The sequence below is a fragment of the Pelophylax lessonae genome, assembly GCF_965119305.1.
Source record: "Pelophylax lessonae genome assembly, chromosome: 8".
Lineage (NCBI taxonomy): Eukaryota > Metazoa > Chordata > Amphibia > Anura > Ranidae > Pelophylax > Pelophylax lessonae.
Window position 1 is genome coordinate 180,701,982 of NC_138775.1, and position 23,308 is coordinate 180,725,289.

The following is a 23,308-nucleotide window of genomic DNA, read 5'->3' on the forward strand; positions in this document are numbered from 1 at the left end:
TGGGTTCTTCCTCGATCCTGGGTGGCTAGGATCTTGACCTGCCTTCAACACGGGGGTTGAACAGAAATTGGCCTTTAGTACCATCAAGGCTCAGGTGTCGGCTTTGGGGGTCTTCTACCAACGACCTTTGATCACACACTCCCTGGTGCGTACCTTTCTTCAGGGTGTCCGACATGTCTCTCCAGTGCGGGCTCCGTTGCCGCCTTGGGTTTTTAAAATGGTGCTTTCAGCTGTACAGAAGTCCCCCTTTGAAAATATTCGGGAGATTCCCCTTACGCTGTCCCAGTAGGTGGCCTTTTTAGTGGCTATCACCTCTGCGCGCAGGGTGTCGGATCTGGCGGCATTATCCTGTCGTTCACTTACCTGGTGATTCACAGGGATAAGGGGGTTCTTCGCCCCGGTCTGTCGTTCCTTCCAAAGATTTTCTCTGATTTTCATTTAAATGGAGACATTGTGTTGGCTTCCCTATGTCCCAGGCCTAAACATCTGAAGGAAATTGCCTTGCATGCCTAGGATGTGGTCCAGGCTAGGGCGTACCTGGCAGCTACGGAGTCTTTCAAGAAGTCAGCCTCTTTCTTTGTGCTCATGGATGGACCTTGAAAACGGTTGTCTACTTCCTCTGCGACTATTTCCATATGGATCAGACAGACGGTTTGAGCCTATTTCATCAAGGGTCAGGTTCCTCCTTTCCCTGTCAAGGCGCACTCTACTAGGGTGCTTAGTGCCTCCTGGGCTTCCTGTCGTCGAGCGTCAGTGACGCAGGTTTGCAGGGTGGCCACCTGGTCGTTGTTGCACACTTTTACAATGTTTTATAAAGTGGCTATGTTGGCATCATCTGATGCTTCTTTTGGCTGCAAGGTTTTGCAGGCTGCTGGTTAAGAGGACCTGAACCTCTAAAGGTTTGTTGTTTTTTTCAGATGGGCTTCAGTTTGGTTGAGCTCCTGCTGCCTGGTTGGCTAATGTTTAGCCTTGGGAATTTTTTTGTTCCCACCCCTCATGTTTAACACTGGTTTGTGACGTCCCAATAGTTATAAATATCAGGAGCTGTGTCCTTCAATGAAAGACAGAGAAAATGGGATTTTTGACCGTAAAATCCATTTCTCTGATGTTCATTGACGGACACAGCCCCCACTCCTCTGTTGAGTTATAATTCTCCTGACACTGCTTGTAACAAAACTGAGTGGCTAACCCCCGGGACTTTGTAGCGAGAATTCTTTTCTGCCGAGTGTCCTACTCCTGTAGGGGGCAGTATAACCCAGTGGTTATGATTATCAGGAGTTTTGTCCGTCAGTGTACATCAGAGAAATGGATTTTACAGTAAGTCAAAAATCGAATTTCTCTTACGTCCTCCGACAGTCGCCGCCTCCTCTAAGTCATCACTGTTGGGTATTGTCTTCCTATCCGTAGGAATAGCTAGGCATATAGACTTAGTCCAAAGACAAAAGGCATTAGCATATACACACCCATGGGGGCTGTCCCATCCGGTCAATACCCCCCCTGCATCACCACTCCCAACTCAGTTTTAATCTGCCTAGCGTCAGGAATACCTTGTGCTGGGGCTTCAGTCTCAGCCTTCCTAATCTTTTATTTGATTTTCTTTGAAAATGTCAGTTTTTTCTCTCACTTTACTAGCTGTTTATTTTGTCAGCTCTAGTGTTAGTCTTCTCTTCAGATGAAGATGGATCATGCGGTGCTGGGATTCGGACTGACCGCCCTGGTTCTCCAGGGCACAGAGGGTCAGATGGACCCCCAGCCCGCCATCGAGCGTTCAGCTATGGTTCCCCCTGGCATTAGGAACGACCCATCCCTGTTCGCTGCAGGGATGCAGCCGTGAAGTGGCTACCTCACAGGACTAGTCTGCGGTGCTGCAGCGTCATGTCCCTGGCTCACGGCACTCCCTGTCAGATGAGGACAGAGGTTTTCCGTGCATGGAGGCTCCCCACGCCATCTGGTACAGGTAAGTACTTTTCTGTGTGGGGCCTCTGTTTGGGGTGACAGTCTGTGTTGCTGTATGTTTCCCCGTGTCTGTGCCTGTGTGACTCCCTGTGCGATCCCTGCGGGGTTCGCTTGTGCACTTCTGTATGTTGCCTTGGGGGTCCCTGTCCCTGTGTCACCTTAGGTGCATGTTGGGGGTGCAGACGTTTGTGCGGCGTCCACAGCGCTACATTTTCGCGCGGTCCGCCATCTTTACTGTGGGCACACATGTATAGCTCCTCTGGGGCGATCATGCATGTAATTTTGGCGCCATCCGCCGCCATTTTGTGGGCGGTGGAACGATCGGTCCAGCCACATGTCGGCGGCCATTTTGGCGTAGCCTCCAATGCATCCCTATGGGGCAGCCATTTTCCCGGGGTCTGGCTTATAGTCCAGCCCTCTCTAGCAGCACTTCCTTTTCCATCAGCAGCAAGGACACTGGCAGCAACGCTCTGCGGGCTCTGCAGGTTATTCCTCTCAATTTCCCTCTGTATATTGCTTCTGGCTCAGTTTCTTTTCTCCTTTGGGGGTCTTTCATAACTGTGACAGTAGCGGTGGGCTGCGCACACCGCAGCGCTTTTTAAAGGGGACAGTACACTTTTTTGCACTGTAGTTTGTTTGGAAAGCAAGTTTCCTCCAGCTTTAGTGGGGGGGGGGGGGCCCCAGTTCTCCTGTGGTCCCGCTGTGACCTGATCTGGCTGCTGTAGTTGCGACTTTGGTGGCAAATATGGAAATGCTGATGTCTGAACGGGCTGCGAGAAAGAGGCCCAGGTTGTCTCTCTCTTTTGATTCAGATGGGGATATTGCTGCTGCTGCTGCGAGCGTGCCCTTTTCAGGGTCCCGCTCATCTTTAGACCCCCCGGGGTCTGAGGGGGAGGCTGACATGGAGGGTGTTGACACATCCTCCCCAGGGTCACCTGAAGAACGGGCGACCATGGATGAGTTAATTGTTTCTGTTAAAGAAACCTTACATTTAGAGGATGAGCCCTGTCCTCCGGGCGTTGTGTCCTCGTTTGGGACGCACAGGACCCGCAAGTCTGCGCAGGTTTTTCCCTGCCCAGCTGAATTTCATTACACTGTTAATGAAATGTGGCGCACGTTGAAACGTCCATTCCTGGTACCTAGTCGGTTCAAATTGCTTTATCCTTTTGCGCCGGCTACGGAATCACGATGGTGTGTGCCCCCACAGGTAGACCACACTGTGGCCGTGTTGAACACCTACCTACCTTGGTTCCTACTGAGGATACCCCGATTTTCCGGGATCCCACGGACCGGCGGTTGGAGTCTCTAGCCCGTCATTCTTATACGGTGGCGGATTCGTTGCTCAAACCTGTTTTCGCGTCCGTTCTGGTGGCTCAGGCGGTGGCTGATTGGACTAAGATGCTTAGAAGCAATCTCGTGTCTGATGACGTGCCGCCTGCCCGACTGGAAATGGTGGATCAGATCCACCAAGGAGTCGTGTATTTGTGTGATGCAGCCTTAAATGAGGTTCCCTTGGTGGCTCGCCTCTCTAGTGTCGCGGTACTTAACCGGCGACTGATATGGCTTAAGAGCTGGTCGGCCAACCAGTCCTCACGGAAAACAGTTGCTGATTTTCCCTATGCTGGCTCTCGCCTTTTTGGCGAGGCGTTGGATACCCTAGTGAAGGGCGTCACGGGGGGCAAGAACACTATGCTGCCCCAGAACCCGAAGAACAAGTCTTTCCGAGGCAAGCGGGGTTCTGCGCCTAGATCCAATCAGGGGTCCTTTCGTGCCTTTCGGAACCAATCCAAGGGCAAGCCCTTCAAGGCCCAGGGCAACCAGAAGAAACCCTGGGCGGGTAAGCAGAAGGCCGGCAATGGCGGCTCGGCGGGACTATCCGCCTCTGCCTGAAGGGGCGCCCTCACCCATTTTAGGGATGGGGGGACGTTTGCGCGGTTTCCTCCAACCTTGACTGCTCCGGATATCCGACAGGTGGGTCCAGGAAATCGTTCGATCAGGTTACAAGATCGAATTCCTTTCCCGGCCGGCGGATAGATTCTTTCCCTCAAATCTCCATCTGCTTCCGGGGCGTCTGCAGGACTTGCATCAAGCGGTGCAGGACCTGCTTGCTCAGGGAGTGATTGTCCCGGTGCCTCATCGGGACAGGTTTCGGGGGTTTTATTCAAATCTGTTCACTGTGCCCAGGAAGGAGGGCAAAGTGCGTCCTATTCTGGACCTGAAAGCGCTGAACCACTTCGTGCGTGTTCGGAAGTTTCGAATGGAGTCTCTCCGTTCGGTTGTGGCCTCCTTGAGTCCAGGAGAATTCCTGGCTTCGATAGATCTGAAGGATGCGTACCTGCACATCCCCATTTTCGAGGGTCATCAGCGGTACCTTTGGTTTGCTATCACAGAGGACCACTACCAGTTTGTGGCGTTACCTTTCGGTCTCGCTTCGGCACCAAGGGTGTTTACCAAGGTGTTGGCACCGGTCCTGGGCCTACTGCGGGCCCAGGGCATTGCGGTCCTGGGGTACCTGGACAATCTGCTTCTGAGATCAGGTGCCAGCCAGGACCTTGTGCGCGATTTGTCCATCAAGGTACAGACGCTCCAGGAGTTCGGATGGACCATCAACGTTCAAAAATCAGCGTTGTCCCCGTCGCTTCGCCTTTCCTATCTGGGAATGGTTCTGGATTCTGCTCAGGCAAAAGTGTTCTTGCCGGAGGACAAGCTCCGGACTTTACGGGACAAACTCAGGTCCCTCAGGGACAATCCGTCCTCGTCACTCAGGACCTGCATGCGGGGCCTGGGGTTGATGGTGTCGGCCTTCGAGGCGATGCCTTTTGCCCAGTTCTACACGCGGGCTCTCCAGACGGAGATCCTGGCCAGGTGGGACAGACTTCCTCAGTTCTTGGATCTGGATGTCTCCTTGAGTCGCCAGACCAGATTGGCTCTTCTGTGGTGGATCCAGTCCCCGTCGGTGGCTCAAGGCAAGTCCTTCCGCCCGTTGGTGTGGACAGTGGTTAACACGGACGCCAGCCTGTCGGGCTGGGGTGGAGTCCTGGGCAACCTGTCTGCCCAGGGCACTTGGTCGGAGGAGGAGTCCTCCCTCCCAATAAATGTGCTGGAACTACGAGCGATAAAACTCGGTCTCTTCCAGTGGTCGGACCGTCTCCAGGGCCAGCTTGTTCGCGTACAGACGGACAATGCTACCGCGGTGGCTTACATCAACCACCAGGGGGGCACCAGGAGTGCTCAAGCGGCCCGGGAGGTGACTGACATTCTGTCTATGGCTGAGGCTCATGTCCCGGCGATCTCGGCAGTTCACATTCCGGGTGTGGACAATTGGCAGGCCGACTATCTGAGCCGCCAGACCCTGGACCATGGGGAATGGTCCCTACACCCGGAGGTCTTTCAGATGCTGTGTGCGAGGTGGGAATCCCCAGACGTGGATCTGTTCGCATCCTGGCTAAATCGAAAGGTGGAAAGGTTCGTGGCAAGAACGCGCTACCCGTTGGCGGACACCTCAGATGCGTTGGTGGCCCCTTGGCATCAGTATCGTCTGATGTACGCCTTTCCTCCGATTCAGTTACTATCCCGGTTCCTTCACAGATTGGTCTCTGAACCGCACATGGTGATTCTGGTGGCACCGGACTGGCCTCGCCGGTCCTGGTACGCCGACGTTGTTCACCTGGCTGTGGCGCCTCCGTGGTGTCTGCCTCTGCGGGAAGATCTCCTGTCTCAAGGTCCGATCTTCCATCCAGCTTTACAGTCGCTGGCTTTAACGGCCTGGCTGTTGAGACCCAGGTCTTGAAGGACAAGGGTCTATCCCCTGAGGTTATCCCTACCCTGATCAAGGCTAGGAAATCCTCCTCTGCTAAGATCTATTACCGTACCTGGAAAGCCTATTTCACCTGGTGTGAGTCCAGGGGGTTCTCCTCTCGTTCTTACTCGGTGTCGAGAATCTTGGCTTTTCTCCAGTCTGGAGTGGACCAGCGCCTGGCGCTGGCCACGATAAAGGGCCAGGTGTCTGCACTGGCTGTCCTTTTCCAACGCCCGGTGGCTTCTCATTCCTTGGTGCGCACTTTCATTCAAGGTGTGCGACATCTGGCTCCTCCCAGGAAGGAGCCTTTACCTCCATGGGACTTGAACTTGGTTCTGTCCGCGTTACAGCGTGCTCCCTTTGAAAACATCAGGGAGATATCGTTGCCTCTGCTGTCAAAAAAGGTTGCCTTTTTAGTGGCGATCACTTCGGCTCGCAGAGTGTCGGAGCTGGCGGCGTTGTCTTGCCGCTCCCCTTACTTGATCATTCACAAGGATAAGGTGGTTTTGAGACCACCCCCATCCTTCCTTCCCAAGGTGATCTCTGAATTTCACCTTAATGAGGACATTGTCCTGCCTTCGCTTTGTACGAAGCCTAAACATCCAAAGGAGATTGCCTTGCATTCCTTGGATGTTGTCAGGGCGATCAGGGTTTACCTGTCGTCTACGGAATCCTTTCGGAAGACGGATTCCCTCTTTGTCCTTCCTGAGGGATCTCGGAAGGGCACGGCTGCGTCTGCAGCAACTATTGCCAAATGGATCAGACAGACCATTGAGCAGGCCTACGCCTTGAAGTAACGGGTTCCGCCTTTCCCTGTTAAGGCGCACTCTACTAGGTCTTTGAGTGCTTCCTGGGCCTATTGGCATTGAGCCTCGGTGGCTCAGGTGTGCAAGGCGGCGACTTGGTCGTCGGTGCATACTTTTTCCAAGTTCTACAAAATAGACGTTCTGGCATCAGCTGATGCTTCTTTTGGCCGCAAAGTTCTCAGTGCGGCAGTGCCATGATGGACCCTTGAATTTTTCTCTGGGTCCCTGGCTGTTGGCATTTGCTTTCCTGGGCTGTTGCTCCTGTTGAGCATTGTTGTTTTCTGTTGCCCGGTTGGTTCTCTTTCGGTGCATGTAAGATTCCTTTCTCTGATGTGGGTACTGCGTTGCCTTTTCTACGGTTGCGTCTCCCACCCCTCATGTCTATACTGCTTTGGGACATCCCATGAGTGATGACTTAGAGGAGGCGGCGACTGTCGGAGGACGTAAGAGAAAACTGAATTTTTGTAAAATATTACCTGTAAAATTCCTTTCTCTGAGTCCTCCGACAGTCGCCGCCCCCGCCCCTCTTTTGGGGTTCTTATTACCTACTGCTATGCTACCAAACTGAGTTGGGAGTGGTGATGCAGGGGGGGTATTGACCGAATGGGACAGCCCCCATGGGTGTGTATATGCTAATGCCTTTTGTCTTTGGACTAAGTCTATATGCCTAGCTATTCCTATGGATAGGAAGACAATACCCAACAGTGATGACTTAGAGGAGGCGGCGACTGTCGGAGGACTCAGAGAAAGGAATTTTACAGGTAAGATTTTACAAAAATTCAGTTTTTTCTTACAGATAGAGCTGCTTCTCTGAAATGCCACTGGGCTTTTGTTAATTTCCTTGCGTTCTTTAACCTCTTCATGCCAACATAACACATATATACAGCCTCACTGGGCTCTGCTTTTTTCCGTGGGGCCGCATACATGGCTATATGTCTTTGTGCTAGGAACACACAGTGCGCGTCTAGCACAGAGAGCGGGGTCTTAGAGCCCCAGGTCTGGTACTAACAACGGGACCCGGAACTCCCAATTCTGGGTCACCTGATTTGTTGTGGTAGCCTCTGATTGACTACATCAGTGATCAGTCACTGTGAAGCCCGCGCCTGAGTTTCTCTCTGTGAATGGAGGGGAAAGATACATTATAGCTTTCTCTCTCCTTGCAGAGAGAAAGTATGTGTAAAAAATGAATAAATAATAAAAAAAAAATACCTAGATCAAGGTTTCATCTAGGTCAGCGCCAGGATTCGTGTGTGAGTCAAGTAAGGGTTAAAGGTCAGGGTCAGTATATTTTGGGCAACATTTTTTAAAATTAGTATTAGTGTCAGTGTTCGCGTGTTTTAGTTAAAAAGAAGCAAAATGCTATTGTTTCTGGGCCCTACTAAGGGTACAAAGAACAAATACCATACACCTATTGAGTATCACTGCGATCGGCAAGAGCAGGAGATATTATTTTGGGTTGTTCTTAGATGGTAGGTTATGGTAGAAATAAGAAATTATACAGCTAAATTACAAACAAAATATTTTTTTGCAGAGGCATGATGGGACTTGTAGTTTTGCAACAGCTGGATGGCCACAGTTTGCATATCCCTGCCTTAGAACAAACCTGTTCCAGCTGCGCCTGCACACCACTGACACGGCTAACATTTTCCCCCTGAGTTTCTTCTGGGTTCACGGTTTCCGGTTCACTGTTTCCGGCACTTGTGATTGGCCTGAGCTGCGATGATGTCGCTGCAGGAGCTGCCGCTCACTGCATAAGGCTTGTAAGGAACAACACCTGTGACCTTTCCTTCAGAGGGCGCATGTGCCAGTGATGTCACTGGCTGCATGTAATGTAAATATCTCCTAAAACAATACATGTTTAGGAGATATTTTCTCTATGTATAGGTAAGCCTTAATATGGGCTTACCTATAGGTAAATAGGTAAATGTCTGCAGAGGAAGTTTACTTTTTAAATACTGTATGTTTTGAGGGCGGGGGGGGGGGGGGGTGAAGCTGGTTTTACAAGTTTTCGCTCCCACTTTGAGCGGAAGTTCGTCCATTCACAATACGCAGCGCCTCTCACACATGCACAGTGGGATCTGGCTATACCTAAGATGCCAGATTGGCTCGGGTGAGGACAACACTGAATCCCAGGTTGGGTTATGGGCCATACACACTATAAGATTTTCTGAAGACTTTTTCCTTTAGACTTACCAAAACCATATAATATGAGGTCAAACCTACACACTTTCAATTTGTATGCAATCTGGCAGCCCCTGTCACTACATAGAAAAGGTAAATCTGAAGGAAATCTAACCACAAAAGTTGGATAGTGTGTATCCAGCTTAAGGCTTTGTTCATACTGCCACAACTTGGGATCCGACTTGTGAGACCTCAAGTCACGTGACATGAAATCCCATTGAAGCTGCTTCAAAGTTTCTTCAAGTCGCACAGCAGCTACAGTATTTTTAGCTGCTGGTTTTTAATTTTTTTTGGACATTAGGCAGGAAAACACTTTACCATGCCTATGGGGCAGTCTCAGGGGATATACTCCCACACTCTGCTATAGGCATTCCGTTTTTTCTGCCTAGTCAAGAGTAAGGACCTAGTTCTTTGCTGGGATCTCTAGTCCTAGTTCCTTGCTGGGATCTCTAGTCCTAGCATTTTTTTCTTTTTAAACAGATTTTTTTTCCCTCTTTTGTTATTTTCTGTTCCTGTGAGATCTTAAAGCAACTGCTGGACTGAACGCTGGACTGGATATTCTAGATCCATACGGTCTCCCCAGTCCGGCCAGCGAGCGTGTGCATACCTCAGTTCCGCGCTAAGTCGGCCGCAACATAGTCCCACTGGACGGGGGCCGGCCTTCGAGTTAAACATCTCGTGAGGGCGCATTTGACCTGGTCCAGGCCTGAGTTGCAGCATGCCTCCTGGCCTGCAGCACCCCCATTCTGATGGAGAGGTGGTCTGCCTGGAGTGGTGCATAGTATGGTAAGTAGTGTCCCCCCTTCCCTGGTGGCCTTTAAGATGGACGTGGGCCCCTCCCTGGGACAGTTGAACCCCCGGGTTCCCCTGCTTCCCACACAGCGTCCCCCCCCCCCCATATGTCCATGTCCCCCGTGTTAACACCCCCAAATTTACCCACACCTTGCCTGTGTGATTCTCTGGTTAACATGGAGTCTCTGGAGCAAATTTTACCCTCTGATCCCATCTCAGAGGCGACAGGCCCTTCTGGGTCCCAGTCCACCCTGTCTGCAATGACAGCGGCTGTTGAGTCCTTAGTGTCCATGGTTGATATGGTCCTGCAAAAACAGACCAGCAAAAAGCGTCCACCACCTTCACCTGCCTCCTCTGTCTCCTCAGTTTCTGAGTCTGATCTTGCCGCCACGGACGCGAGTCACTCTTCTGGGTCTGCGTCCACGCACCCTGAGGGCAGAGATCATTAAGTGAGTCAAAGGAGGGAAGAGTACTCTCCTCTCACAGGCTTCCACGGGCAAGGCGTCTCTTCGCAGACGTCCTTTTTTCTTTGCTCATAAGCGGCTTTTTTCGTCCCTCAGGGTCTCAGGACAAAGGATACAAATTCGGTAGGAACGTCTCCGGAAGTTCCAAGAGGCCCTTGCCTGGTAAGCCGAAAGCAGGTCCTTCCAGACCTGCAGACAAGCCCTCTTCTGCCTCAAGTACCCGTGGACCTCTCTAAATCAAGACAGATGGATCCACAAGCTGATCTGTTCCGGCTATAAAATCGAATTTCCGTTTTTATCCTCCAGAGAGGTTTTTTCCTTCCGACCTGCGTTTGTCCGCAGACCCCCTGCGTGGTCTCTTCGGGGAGGTACAAGATTTGCTACTGCAAGGGGTGATTGTACCTGTTCCAAATTCGGAACGTTTTCGGGCTTTTATTCAAACCTGTTTACAGTTCCCAAGAAGGAAGGCATAGTTCTTCCAATCCTGGACCTCAAAGCCCTGAACTGCTTTGTGCGGGTGCAGAAGTTCCGGATGGAGTCCATCCGTACAGTAGCGGCTGTCCTTCATCAAGGGGATCTTCTGGCCTCTATCGGTATCAAAGACGCTTACCTCCATATCCCGATATGTCCGGCATCAGCACTTCCTCCGCTTTGCCGTGGGCGAGAAACATTATCAATTCCTGGCATTATCCTTTGGTCTCGCTTCAGCTACTCAGTATTCACAAAAGTGTTGGCCCCAGTGTTAGCATTGTTGCGACAGAGGGGGATTGCGGTACTGGGTACCTGGACAATCTTCTTCTGCGAGCAGAGTCTCTGACTGCTCTAAAGGACAATCTGGACATCACTGTGCAGACACTGCAGGAGTTTGGTTGGACATTGAATTTCCAGAAGTCTGCTCTGGTTTCGTCCACTAAGTTGGACTATCTGGGTCTGACTCTGGACTCGGCCTCAGCCAGGGTGTTTCTTCCGCTGGACAAGCTCCAGAAGCTGCAGGATGCCATTCGCCTTCTGTTGTCCATCAGTCGGTCGTTTCTCAGGACTTGCATGCGGGTGCTGGGCCTGATAGTGTCTATAAATTGGCAGGCGGATTACCTCAATGGACAGGCCTTGGACCAGGGAGAATGGTTACTTCATCCGTAGGTGTTTCATCAGCCGTGTGTCCGGTGGGGAACTCCCAATGTGGACCTTTTGGCTTAGATTCATGGCAAGGTTTCTGGATCCTCTAACTGACGCCACAGACGCACTGGTGGATTCTTGGGGCCATTACCGTCTGTTATACGCTCCCCCCTCAATATTTTGCCGAGAGTTCTGCAAAGGATCGAGGAAGGAGGTATTACAGTCATCCTAGTGGCCCCAGACTGACCTCGCCAGTCTTGGTACACGGATCTAGTACAGCTGGTCGCTGATGTCCCTTGGCGACTCCCTCTCAGAGAAGACCTATTTGCCTGATCTTCCATCCTGCTTTACAGTCGCTGGCTTTAACGGCTTAGCTGTTGAAAGCCTGGTACTGAAGGATAGGGGGTTTGTTTGACTCAGGGATTCCTATGCTTTTAAAAGCTAGAAAATCTACCTCTAGGAAGATTTACCATTGCATCTGGAAGTCATATATTGCTTGGTATGAGTCTCTTGGAGTTTTCCCCCATTCCATTTCATGGCTTGGGTTTTGGCGTTTGTCCAAGTGCCTGGCTTTGGGTATCATCAAAGGCCATGTTTCTGCCTTTGTGATTTGTCTTTGAACGACCTTTGGCTACCCCCAAGAGGGTTCGCCACTTGGCTTCACTTGTGGTCTCCGTTGCCTCCGTGGGGTCTGAATTTAGTACTGTTGGTTCTTCAGAAACCGCCTTTCTAAAATATTTGCGAGATTCCTCTGCTTAAATTGTTCCAGAAGGTAGCCTTCTTGGTGGCGACTACTTCTGCACACAGGGCGTCGGAGCTGGCAGCTTTGCCTTGTCGTTCACCTTATTTGGTGGTTCACAGAGGTAAAGTGGTGCTTCGTCATTGTCAGTCATTTAGTGATCGACTGATATCGGTTTTTCGTTGCCGATACCGATATTTTGCCGATCGCATATCGGTATCGGCCGATATCGTCCGATATTTTCACACATGTAAAATTTTGCCAAAAAAAACACAAATTTCGACACAAATCTCTTAACAAACATGTTAATCTTTATTTATTAACATTTTTAACATTACGTGCTCGTTCTTCACACCTTTAACGGCATAAAAACTGATCGCAAAACTTCAATTGCAAGGACATTTGCATTTCACATCATCTGATTTTGCAATAATGCATATTACAGTGCTGCAGTAGTGGATTCGCTCACTGCAATATGTTTTAATTCACTACTGCAGTCCCGTCAGTGCAAAACTGCTAGAAAAAAAAATAGGCAACAACAGCTACACAACAGTGGATTGGACTGGAGTCAATGGAGGACTACCTCTGCAGTATGGCACTCACTGCAACGACTGCAGTGTGCAGTCAGTTAGTGTACAACTGCTGTAAAAAGAGCAAGGCAACAGCTACACATGCCACAGTGGATTGGGCTGGACTCTGACTCAGTGGAGGACTACCTCTGTGTGCAGTATGGCACTCACTGCAACTACTGCAGTCAGTGCAATACTGGTAGAAAAAAAGCAAGGCAACTGCTACACATCACAGTGGATTGGACTGTAGTGAGTGACTACCGCTGCAGTAGGGCACTCACTTCCTGCAATAATTTTAAATCACTACTGCACTACTGCAGTAGGGATTTAAAATTATTGCAGCAGTGAGTGGCGTTCTACTGCAGCAGTAGTCCACTGGCACTGACTCCAATCCACTGTCTACTATGTCTATTTTTTTTCCTAGCACTTTTGCACTGACTGCAGCGCAGCGCAGTCAGTGCAAAACTGCTAGAAAATAATAGATAGACACAAGCTAGACAGTGGATTGGACAGACTCAGTGGACTGGTGGACAGACACTACTACTACACTTTCAAATCAATAATCCCAGTTAAGTAGAACAAAATTATAGTGCAGAAAGCATAACATTTCAGCATGTTCACCAGTTAAACAGCTTCTCTTCTTTTCATAAATTGCTGCCACTTTACTAAAAACATGCTCACTTGGTACTGAGGAAGGAGGAGCAGAAAGGTATCTTCTAGCATAGGAAGCAAGTCTTTTGTAGCGTGCCTCATTTTCTTTCCAACACTGAAGAGGATCACTTCTCTGTCTATTACTGGTTCCTTCAAATAGAGATGAAGTTCATCATCCAGGCTCATTATTGCCGATTCTGATGAATCCTCTGCATGAGGCCCCAATAAAACGCTGAACGTTGCATCTATTTGACCACAATGAATTTTCTCCTCTCTCCATTGTCTTTTGGGACATTTTTCTCCTGCGTCCTGCTCTTCCACATCAGAAACCTTCTCTTCTTGTCCTTGACTTTTCTTTTCGTCGGGAGGAACCTCCTGCACCTTCTGTTGAATATCTTCTTTCAGCCATTGCTTTGCCTTGGCCAATACATCATCAGAAGAGAAAGGATGGTTCTTGTATTGAGGATCCAAAAGACATGCAAGCACAACATTTTTGTTCTCCTCATGTTTCTCAAACCTTTTGGCGAGGCTGTCCCTCATGGCCTGCCTACATGCTTTGTTGCCACATGTGTTGGGTCCTTCGTTCTGTTGAAAACCCTCTTCAGGACTCTCACACAACGGATCACAGAGGAAGCAGATGAGTCGTAATGACTCAACCTCCAGTGTCACTTCCTCAATGGGTACGAGCGTCTCTATAATGTTAGCTGCTATGTCCCACTGATCTGCAGTAGGGCAAGAATGTCCTCCAAGTCCATATTCACCAGAATGTATAGTGAGAACTCGCTTCTGCTCCAATATCCTTTGTAACATGTGTAGCGTTAGTTCCATCGTGTTGGGAACAGCCTGTATCAGGTTGTTTTTGGGTAGGCCAAGGTCCAACAAAGCTTTCTGGTATGACAGACCATCATTTACCACCAGTTGGAGGGTGTGTGCCGTGCAACTGAGGTCTGACTATTCAGCAAGTCTCATACTTTTAACCATGTTCGCTCCACTGTCTCGCAGCACAAGCATCACTCGGTCTTTGCCGATTCCCCATTCTCCTAGCATGCCTAGAAACATTTCTCTAATGTACTCCCCAGTGTGGGATCCTTGCATCACTTTTGTATTCAACACCAAATGCCTTCTTGTCCATCCGCAGTCAATGAAGTGACATGTAAAATTCATTAGTTATTCTGTTTGTCCTGACCAGCAGTCCTTCGTGAATGAGAGTGAATTGCCAGCATTCTCTGGTTGCAGCAGTCTTTACTTTGTCAACAACCTTTTGGTGAATCTTTTGCAGCATTTCAGTTCGATAAAACTTGTCACTCTTCAGTGTGTACCTTGGCTCAACTATGGACATCAACCGCTTAAAGAGGAATTAAACCCTCCTAAAAAAAAAATGAGAAAAATAAAAACCTGTAAAGACAAAGGCATAATGAGCTAGTATGCATTGCATACTAGCTCATTATGAAATACAGTGGAACCTTTGTTTACGAGCGTTTTGAAAGACGAGCAACATTTTTTAAAAAAACTGTCTTGGTATACGAGCACTGTCTTGATATTCGAGCAGTTTTATACTCTAAAAGCATGTCATCCCCTCTGTTAATGCACTTTCTCACATACCATTATGTGTCCCAGTGCTTGTACAGTGTATAAACATGCCGATTTATATTGTTTCAGTGTGTCCCTGCACTTACTGTATGTATGTGTCTCCTCGTTTCTCTGCCTCTCTCTCACCTCGGGTCTGTGCTCTACCCGGCGGGAGGGGCCGATCACTCCTTCTGACGTCATCTGAGGAGGAGGGGAGGAGGAAGCAGAGGGCTGCAGTGAAGTGAGTGAACAGCTAGACAAGCACTAATACAGTATAATCGGCATCTGTTATGTACAGCACGAACACAGGGACACATAATCTTTAACAAAGGAGATGGCATACTTATACTGTACAGTAATGTACTTCTTTATATATAACAGCATATCTTTATATTTCTATAAATGCTTGTGGAACGAATCATCTGAGTTTCAATGCTTTCCTATCGGAAAACTTGCTTTGATATACGAGTGTTTTGGATTACAAGCAAGCTGCTGGAACGAATTATACTCGTAAACCAAGGTTCCACTGTACTTGCCTTAAAACGAAGCCCCCGCAGTGCTGCCCGCTCGGCAACAGGATGGCCGACATGTTCGGCCGTCTTGCTTCCTGGTTCCCCTCCTCCGGCCATCGGATTGGCACGGGTGGCCGTTCTACGCCGATGATGCTATCGGCTGCATGCACTGTAAATATTTTCTAAACAGTGCATGTTTAGGAGATATTTATAGCACCTATAGGTAAGCCTTAATATAGGCTTATCTATAGGTAAAAGTATTTAAAGTGGGTTTACAACCACTTTAAATCCAGAGTCAGACACTATTGTGAATGGCTGGTTATCAGTCACCATCATCTCTGTGATTACTCTGTCCAGCAGTTGGGATCTTCCATCCGATTTTAGCCACCTGTTTTTTTTTCCTGAAACATATTGGTTATTGTTGCCTGGGATAGGGATGATTCACCTTGTAATTCATTTTGTTTTTTCTGTGCTGCATTATACAATTCAACATGATGAACTCTTAGATGGGCCCAAAGATTAGAAGCATTTTTGTTTTTTGCAGTTATTGATCCCATGCTCACATTGTTTTCTCCTTCGTCCTCTGACAGTCGCAGCCCGTTCGGTATACCTTCACAAGTGGGGTAATGGCGCCCTCTGCAGGAGTAAGCTAGGCAGTGAAAGGTTAATAAAAAAAATTCACACTGAGACACACCTCTAGGGGGCCGTCCCTCAGCCATTATCCTGACACAGTGAGCACTGTTCTCCAGTTTCATGCTGCCTAGCGTCAGGAATAGGTCTAGGTCCTACCAGCTGGAACCTATGTCTCAGTTCTTTTGTTTTTTTTTCTTTTAAAAAAAATTTTTTTCTATGAAAATAGTCTTTTATTTCTCTTTCACTCACTATCGCTAGTTTGTCAGGAGGATCCCTGGAGAGCTATAAGTGACAGCAGAGCTGGGCCTTGCACTGGATAATCTAGATCCTTATGGAGTCCCAGCCTGCCAATGAGCGTCGCAGGTCATTGGTGCCCCCAGGCCTCGCAATGACGCTGCCCCTGAGGACGGGGATGAGCCTGCGGAGATGCATCTTCGCCAGAATGTCTCAACTTCGGAATGCCCATGTGTTGCTAACATCTCTTCCTGGCTGACGGCACCCCCACTCAGGGTGGGAGGTGTTCCGTATTGGAGCGGAGCCCGCTATCCATGCAATGGTGAGTGATGCTACCCCCGTGTCCCTGGGACAGTTGTCTGTGGGTAGTTATGTGGACCCACTCATGGGGGATGGCATAAAAGGTGGTCTCTGTGGTATCAACCCTCATGGCCGTTTTGTTTGGCCCCTATCTCCCTGCCCCCGCTGGGTGCGCACTGTGGTGTACACTGCTATGGATGGGGGGTGTGGGGGCTTAGTGCATTCTTGGGGGTATTTCTGAGGTTCCCCACGGTGGCCAGCTCCTAGGTTTTACACTACCTGGACGCCGATCACTCGGCTGACATTTTGGGTGAGGGCAGGCTGTTTTGGCAGCAGCCATTTTTTCTGTCATTCTGGCGCCGGTGTTCCGTGAAAAATCCATACCCGTGAGAAAACCATACCCTCGTCACTTCCGGTTCCGCTACGGAGGGTATAGATTTCTCACGGTAGTTAAACTTGCGGCGCTTACATTAAAACAGCTCCTCTGAAACGTAAATCATCTCCGCTCTTCGCCCTGTCACTGCCCTCATCTCCGGTAATAAATATAAAAGCGGATCACGGAGCCGCGATCGCCGTCACATTTACATCACATACACCCGCCGCCGCTTTTATATTTATTCCCGGAGATGAGGGCAGTGACAGGGCGAAGAGCGGAGATGATTTACGTTTCAGAGGAGCTGTTTTAATGTAAGCGCCGCAAGTTTTACATTAGACACAGTGCCGTGAGAATTTCATGCCCACCGAGCATGCGCACTTGTCTAATACTTTAATGTTCAATCACGTATCCGGGGCTCTGAGCATGCGCACTGCTGCGCTGCTCAGCTGTTTCAGCCCGGAAGTGACGAGGGTATGGTTTCTCCACGGGGTATGGTTTTTTAACGTTACACCGGTTCGGGCGCCATCTTTACTATGGGCGGCCACCTAGTAAGGGCGGAGGCCATTTTGCGAGTGCTTCCTCCCATTTGTTTCTATTAGGCACCATATTACTGTGGTTTAGTGCATGCATCGGCCTCTAGTGCACGAGGACACTTCCTTTTTTACTTCTCTTCACTGCAGCAGCATGTGTGGAGGTCTGGGCAAGTACACTGTGACACTGTGGGGTGATTTTTGGCTGTTTTTTCCGGCATTTTCCTGCAAAAACGGTACTTTCTCCGTGGCTAAAGCTGTATTTAAGGGGTCTCCAATGGCGGTGCAGATTTGCAGTGTGGACTGCGGGAACCGCCGTTTTAAAGTGCCAGTGTCCCCAAAAAAAATTTTTTATTGCAAAATGGAGTCCCAGAATTACAAATTCCCCGCAGACCTGGTCGATGCTTCAGGAACCCCTGAATCCTCTTCCATGGCCTCCTCATCTGCTGCACTTGCAACTTTGGCATCCAAGGTGGATCTGTTGATGCCTGAATGCACTACTAAAAACGGCCGATGCCCTCTGTCTTCTGACTCAGAGCCTGATTTTGGCTGCCGCGATCAACGTCCCCCCGAGGGGTCCCAGTCCTCACATTCGGAAGGGGAGGAGGAGTCCTCTTCTACTGCAGAGCAGAAACGCGCTATAGTGGATGCACTCATTGGCTCTATCAGGGAGACTTTAAATATTTATGATGAGCCCACCCAATCAGGTAAGCGGGTTTCCTTCGGGTCCCGCAAAGCCCAGAAGGCGGGTCAAGTTTTTCACTGCCCCGAGGAGTTTCACGAAACTGTGAATGACCAATGGCGTTGCATCAAGCATATGCTGGCGGTGTCTAAGCGGTTTAAATACCGCTATCCCTGCGGATCCTGTTGACTATCGTTGGACGGTATCACCAAAGGGTGGACTGCACTGTTTCTCAAGCTGTCACGGAATGGTCCAAGGTGCTTAGGCGCACCTTAGTGGCGGAATCGGTTTCACCGGCTGCCCTTGACGTGGATCAAATGGCTCAGGCTGCGATGTACCTGTGTGATGCGGCCTTGGACGAGGCTCCTTTGGTCGCAAGGTTGTCTGCGGTTGGGGTCGCAATCCGCCGCATTATATGGTTAAAAAGTTGGTTGACCACGCTGACCAAGCTTCCAAAAAGACGGTGTCTGATGCCCCTTATGTGGGTAATCGCCTTTTTGGGGATACCTTGGATGAGTTTATCAAAGGTCTTACGGGTGGTAAAACTACCCTTTTGCCCCAAGCCTCTAAGGGAAAATCTCTCCGCGCTGGGCAGGGTCCTTTTTTCAAGGCTCATTGTGGGTCCTTTCGTGCCTCAGGGGCACAAGTAAAAGGTAAATCCTTCAAGACTTCAGGCGGCCCCAGGAAGCCATTGTCAGGGAAACACAAGGCCCGTCAGGCTGGTTCGGCGGCCCAGCCCTCCTCCGCCTGAAGGGACGCCCTCACCCATTGCAGGGGTGGAGGGACGTCTGCGTTACTTTCAGGAACCCTGGTTGTCCCAACTTCGGGACAGGTGGGTTCACAAACTGATTTGTTCATTATACAAGATCGAGTTTCGATCTCGCCCCGCAGACAGGTTCTTTCCATCAAATCTCCGTCTGACTCCCGATTTAGGGATCTCAAAGGGGCGGTGCAAGATCTTCTCGCCCAAGGAGTGATTGTACCAGTCCCTCAGCGGCACAGGTTTTGCGGGTTCTATTCCAACCTGTTCACGGTGCCCAGGAAGGAGGGCAAGGTGCGTCCAATTCTGGACCTAAAGTCACAACTGCTTTGTGCGGCTAGAAAAGTTCCGGATGGAATTCATCCGGTCGGTAATTGCATCGTTGAGTCCAGAGGACTTTCTGGCCTCCATCGACTTAGATGTGTATCTGCACATTTCTATCTTCGATGGTCATCAGCGGTATCTCCGCTTCGCAGTGGCAAAGGAACATTTTCAGTTTGTGGCCTTACCCTTCGGTCTCGCTTCAGCTCCCAGGGTATTCACCAAGGTTTTGGCTCCAGTGCTGGCTTTGCTGCACATGAAGGGGATTGCGGTCCTCGGTTATCTGGACAACCTCCTGCTAAGGGCGAGCTCGTGTGCCACTTTGGCGAGCGATCTGACCGTCACAGTTCAGACACTCCAGGATTTCGGGTGGACCATCAACTTTCAGAAGTCGGCTCTGACCCCATCAGTTCGCCTCAGTTACCTGGGGATGGTCTTAAACTCCGCTCAAGCAAAAGTTTTTTTTCCCGGAGCAAAAACTTCTGGCCTTACAGGGCGAGATCAAGTCTCTCAGGGACAATGATCTCTCTTCGCTGTGGGCCTGCATGCGGTCTCTGGGTCTGATGGTTTTGGCCTTCGAAGCCATCCTGTTCGCTCAGTTTCACACGAGAACTCTGCAAGCAGAGATTCTTGCCAGGTGGGACAGAAAACCTCAGTCGTTGCACAGGAGGATATGTCTGAGCCACCTCACAAGGACGAACCTTTCGTGGTGACTCCTGTCGCCAGCTCTAACACAAGGCAAATTCTTTTCGGACTGTGATGACCACGGATGCCAGCCTGTCGGGCCGGGGTGGAGTTCTGGACGCACTTTGTGCCCAGGGGACGTGGTCGGCGGAAGATTCCTCCTTACTGATAAACATCCTGGAGCTCTAAGCAATCAAGCTATGCTTGTTCCATTGGACAACTCCGCTACAAGGTCGCCCAGTTCATGTTCAGTCGGACAACGCCACGGCGGTGGCTTCCATCAATCACCAAGGGGGGCACAAAGAGTGCCCGGGCGGCCAAGGAAGTGGCCGAGATCCTGTCTTGGGCCGAGACGCATGTTCCAGCGATTTCGGCTGTTCACATTACGGGTGTGGAAAACTGGCAATCGGACTATCTGAGTCGTCAGTCCCTTGACCAGGGGGAGTGATCCCTGCATCCAGAGGTGTTTTGCCTTTCTGTGTGCCCGGTGGGGGACTCCGGACGTGGATCTGTTTTGTATCCCGTCTCAACCAAAAGGTGGGAAGGTTCGTGGCCAGAACCCGCGATCCTCTGGAGGACGCCACGGACGCATTGGTGGTGCCCTGGCACCAGTATCGGCTGATTTATGCCTTCCCTCCAATTCAACTGCTGTCCAGGTTCCTCCGCAAGTTGGCGTCAGAACAGGTGCAGGTAATTCTAGTGGCCCCAGACTGGCCGTGTCGATCGTGGTACGCAGACGGCACCGGCACCCTGGCGGCTTCCGCTGAGAGACGGCACCGGCACCCTGGCGGTTTCCGCTGAGAGACTATTGTCTCAAGGGCCAATCTTCCATCCTGCTTTACAGTCTCTGGCTTTACATCTTGGCTGTTGAAAGCCAAATTTTGAGAGACAAGGGTATCTTGAATGCTGCCATTCCTACCTTACGGAAGGCACGGAAAGCTACCTCCAGGAAGATTTACTATCGTACCTGGAAGGCGTATATTGCCTGGTGTGATTCACAAGGGTTTCATCCACACTCCTCCTCGGTGGCGAGGATTTTGGCCTGCCTGCAGGAAGGTGTGGATCGGCGCTTGGCGCTGGCCACAATAAAGGGTCAGTTGTCAGCCTTAGCCGTTTTCTTCTTGCGTCCCTTGGCGATTAATTCGTTGATTCGCACCTTTATTCAAGGGGTGCGTCATCTGGCTCCCCCAAGGTAGTCTCCTTTGCCTCTATGGGACCTGAACTTGGTTTTGTCCATTTTGCAACAGCCTCCCTTTGAGAACATAAGAGAAATTACCTCTGCCTGTTTTGTCCCAAAAAGTTGCCTTTCTGGTGGCTGTCACCTCTGCTCGCAAAGTGTCTGAGCTGGCAGCTCTGTCGTGCCGCTCGCCTTATCTGGTTGTTCATAGGGTAAAGTGGTCTTTAGACCCAATCAATCTTTTCTTCCCAAGTTGGTATCTGCCTTCCACCTCAACGAAGATATTGTCTTACCTTCGCTTTGTGCAAAACCCAAGCATCTCTAGGAATTTGCCTTGCATTCCTTGGATGTGGTCCGGGCGGTCAGGGTTTACCTATCTGCCACTGAGTCTTTTTTAGGAAGTCTGATTCCCTGTTTAAACGGAGTACCTTATAGTGACTCAAAAGAGAAGCAATGGGCAACCCCAAGCGCTTTAGGAGATACAATCGCTATGCTGCTACTTATCTAAAAACATATAAAATTAGGGAAAAAAATTGATTAATTCCAGTAGCGCAGGGATGGGGGTATCCTCTCACTGCCACTTAAATGCAAATACAATTGAAGGAGTGATGATCACACACACAATAATCATATGCATGAACTTATGTGTAACATATAAACACAAATTAAATACAAAATGAATAAAAACATCAATGGTCAAAATCATCAAAAAAGTCCAATAAAAGTCCATAAAAAGACATATAAAGGACATGAACGAAGTATCCAAGGAGTAATGAAATGATGTGAAATGAGATACTGGGTCTCTGCTCTCCACCACCACCGTGTCCGGGGAAGATCTGAAATGCACACTCACCAAATAAAGTTGCTTACCCACTCTCGTGGCTAAGCTAGAAGGCATAGAACATAGACACATCCAAATGAATCACCATGGACAGCACTTCTATAAATAAATGCAGAGCCGCAGCACTCCAGATCATGTGGAAAAAGACAATCTCCACTAGTGCAATAACGTTTAAAAAGCATTTAATCAAATCCACCTTGTATTACACTCACTTTATATGCTTTAAAATCACACATGTAGTCACAGAGGGAGGTATTCACCGTTCAGGGTCTCTATCCAGGCTCCACGCCATGGAAAAACAGATCTTCCGGGTAGAACAGCACTCCTCACACAGTAGTTGTTGACGCCGTCAGGTCACGCCCCGACTCGTTTCGTCACTTCCGGCTTCGTTACCGGGGGCGTGACCATGATGACGCGGCGTTCAACTATAAACTCACACCAACCCCGCCTTATAGGCGGAGATCGGCGAGTCATTATGCAAATGCACAGCTGATCTTTCCCTGCTCCATAAAGGCACAAACAAGCAGGTCTCCATATATGGATTTAGCTATAAGCCCACACCAACCCTGCCCTCTCGGCGGAACTCGGCGATTCATTAGGCAGAATCACAGTTAATCATTCACTGCTCCGTAACGGCACTCTACAGCAGGTATCCGTATGTGCAATTAACCCCCTGAGACCCAGGTATAAATGGACACCTCATGAGCTTGCGAGCATAAACTTCCGAAATCATGTCAATAAAGCTGGACAAGGTCACCCATCTTAATAGATGACATAAAAGTTACTAAAGACATAAGGCGAATCATAAATCCACCAAAAAATTACCCTGTGCCTAAAGCAGGGAAGGAGCCCTGCATAAAATTAACCATATTAAACTATAAAAATACAACAGTATATTTTATTATACATATAAAATATGGCCCATACACCAGCCACCTGTTCACAACATTAAGCCTGGATATGATTACAGGTATAAAGTCCATAGTCCTTGTACCAAGATCAGACTATATATAAAACCATATACTATTAAAATAGTTAAAACATAGTAGAATAACCGAATACAAAAAATATTAATAATAGTGATAATAATGGTCATCATGCTACACATAATACCAAGAAAAAGAAAACAAACAGGAAAAATACCAGTGAAAAAACGAGAGAAACACAAAAACTGCACAGGGTGTGCGAAATGGTCCTACCTCCGAAGAGGTTGGACCCTGACCTTGATCCCCCGGGGCGCAGGACTCCTGACAGGGACTGAGGTACTTCCAATGGTCTGCCTGGCCGAAACCAGGCAAACCCTGTTCTCCAGGGGGACTGCCGAAACAGCCCACCCCAAGTACTAGGAGGGGCTACCCCGAAGGGAGACCCCATGAGAGAGGGTGAACTTAGCCAGAAGGCCATATCCACTCCCTCCCAAGACGTTCAAGGCAGGCCCGAGGACCCACACCGTACTTGTCGTGCATGGAAAAAAAGGTGATATTGAAGTGACACACGCCAAATAAAACACACACAAACAAAAAGGTGGGGGAAGGGAAGTGGAGAAGTGCATTAGGTGCCAATGTGAGGTACAAACGCAGGCCTTTCGGCCGGAATAAAAAATTCCTCTGGTCTAA

General features: G+C 49.5%; 1 protein-coding gene across 1 annotated transcript in view; it reads left to right on the forward strand.

Moving 5' to 3' along the window:
- Window positions 1-23,308, forward strand: part of TDRD5 (tudor domain containing 5) — a gene marked incomplete at both ends in the record, with an annotated part of 586,386 nt that overhangs the window by 329,823 nt on the left and 233,255 nt on the right. The gene's annotated exons all lie outside the window — the stretch shown is intronic.